A 2,356-nucleotide genomic window follows, 5' to 3' on the forward strand; every position below is an offset into this window, starting at 1 on the left:
TGAAAAAAGTTAGCTTGCTTAGAGAATGCCTTTCACAAGAACTAACTGTAATCAATAATCTTAATTTAGATATTTTGTGTGTGTAAAAGAATTTTAAATGTGAAGAAAAAACGGTGACTTAAAATACCTTCACATGTTCAGTATTAACATACGGTAATAGTTTTTTCACATCTTGTGTACCAACTTACTTCTACTACTAGAACTTACCTAATATTTTCCTGTGTCAATTAAATTTGAGTTTGAGGTCAAATAAAAAGGACAATTTTAAAACTTGATATATCTCTCATACAAATTATACTTGTGTTTTCCAATTATCTTCACTTTTACCACAATAGTTTAGAAAAAGTAGCAGGCCACGTACCTTTTCAGCTCCAATAATGATGTCCTAAGGAAGTGGTCTGCTCTCCGTACTGACATAACCACACTGGTGCGTTGCATGAGATATGATCAGATGAGACATCTGACCAATCATATCTACGGTATGGTTATATCCTTAGCTTGCATTTTTTTTTGTATGAAAGGAATATTGTAAACAACACATTAAAGGTGATGAGGAACTGAAAGTGCTGATCCTTTTATTTTTAACTTGATTTTTCTAATTTTATGTCATGAAACCGTCTCTATGGTTCTTCAGTTTTAACTGTAGGCACCTCTTATTCCCAATTATTTTAATGCTATACAAATTTCTCAAATGAGTTGTTTAGAACTAGTTCAAAGACACAGGCCATTGATGGTAAAGCTTTAGAAAAACATACATTTAAATCTTGACTCTATTATTCCTAACAAGTCATCTTTTCACTCATATATACAAAGCAGTAGTAGAAGTGTGGATGGAATAAAATAAAAAAAACCAACAACACCAAAGCCTGACTGAAAAAAGATTTAGTAACCCCCCCGAAAACTTCAATGATAACAAATTTAAAAAACTTTCCATAAAATCTGAATAATACAGTACACATAACACAATGTGACTCCTCCTCCGTGCACTTGCCATTTCTAGGAGCAACAATGAGGAAGTTTGTCATGATTGCTAACTGAGTAAGCCCAATATGCACAACACAAACGGAAGCTGATGAAAAGTTTAAGGTTTGTCACGCAAGCAAATGAATATTGCAACTGGAACTGGTTCAGGCCTGGGGGCAGGTTCACTGGAGTCTGCAGGGATGATAGTTCAGTTAGCGCAGGGACTGATGAGTTATGAGACTTNCTAGGAACAACCAAGACTCAGTCTATAGCAGAAGGTTCAAGAAGCTAACCAACTAAAATCAACACTGCGGCGTGGAATCAAGGTCTGAAGGCAGCTTAAATACTGTGGTCCTCCTGATGAGTAGATCAGCCACAGGTGTGTGGGAGGCTCAGCTCAGGAGGACCCACGGCGCACTCTGTTGGAGGCAGAGGGTAATCTCCAGAACCTAACAAAAGACAAAGAGAGCAAAAGAGGATCCTCTGCGCCCTCTGGTGGGCAAGCCTGAGGATCCCAACAGACAGCGAAGAAGGGGAAATTGGCATGTCTGATTTAGCACAGCTGTTTAATTCAGAAACAGAGGATGATGACTTCAATGGGTTTGATTAATACTTTGTAATAAATACATGAATAAAGGACAAACACACTCAGTTTTCCTTCCGCTCTGTTTTTAAATACGCAGTAGAGGTATTTAAACGTATTAGAGGATATGTCACTGTATATAAAACCCGATAACTGAGACTGTGCCTTTTAGTACGGTGCGCCTTATGGTCGTGAAAATACTGTACACTTCCAATATTCACCAATGTTCGGCGTCAAGTACCTTTTTCCTCCGAGCATGAAGCAGAAGGCTTTCTTGGACTCGCAATGAATCCCCCAGGGCTATATAGAATACTCCCATCCTTCAAAATGGGCAAAAAGAAGGCCACATTTGTCTACAGCATAATGAGGATTCGTCCAATCCGCACTATGACTGAATTCAAACTGATCAAATGTCAGGATGTCCATATGACTGTGGACTAGGAGAGAAGGATCCTGAGCCCATTCCTGACCACACATGTCTGATACTGCTCTGCTGGAGCTTGATTTCCGGTCTACTACTGTATGCCTTGCTTATTTTTCTTATCTTGACTATAAGTTGCATCTGTATACTCTTCAGTCTGATTCTGATTCATTAATTCCCAGTCTCACTTCTTAAAGGCTTGTTTTTTTCTTCTTAAGCAGTTGCTTCAGATCACTTGTGATCCATGGTTTGTAATTTGCGTAGCATTTCGCTGTTTTGGTAGGGATGTTGTTATCTACAAAGAAATTTATGTAGTCAGTCACACACTCAGTCATTGCATTGATGTCCTCTCCAAGTAGCTGATACAGTGCATCCCAGTGTGTAGCCTC

This window comes from Cyprinodon variegatus, unplaced genomic scaffold (assembly GCF_000732505.1).
Source record: "Cyprinodon variegatus isolate N-32 unplaced genomic scaffold, C_variegatus-1.0 Scaffold1556, whole genome shotgun sequence".
In the NCBI taxonomy this organism is placed as follows: Eukaryota; Metazoa; Chordata; class Actinopteri; order Cyprinodontiformes; family Cyprinodontidae; genus Cyprinodon; species Cyprinodon variegatus.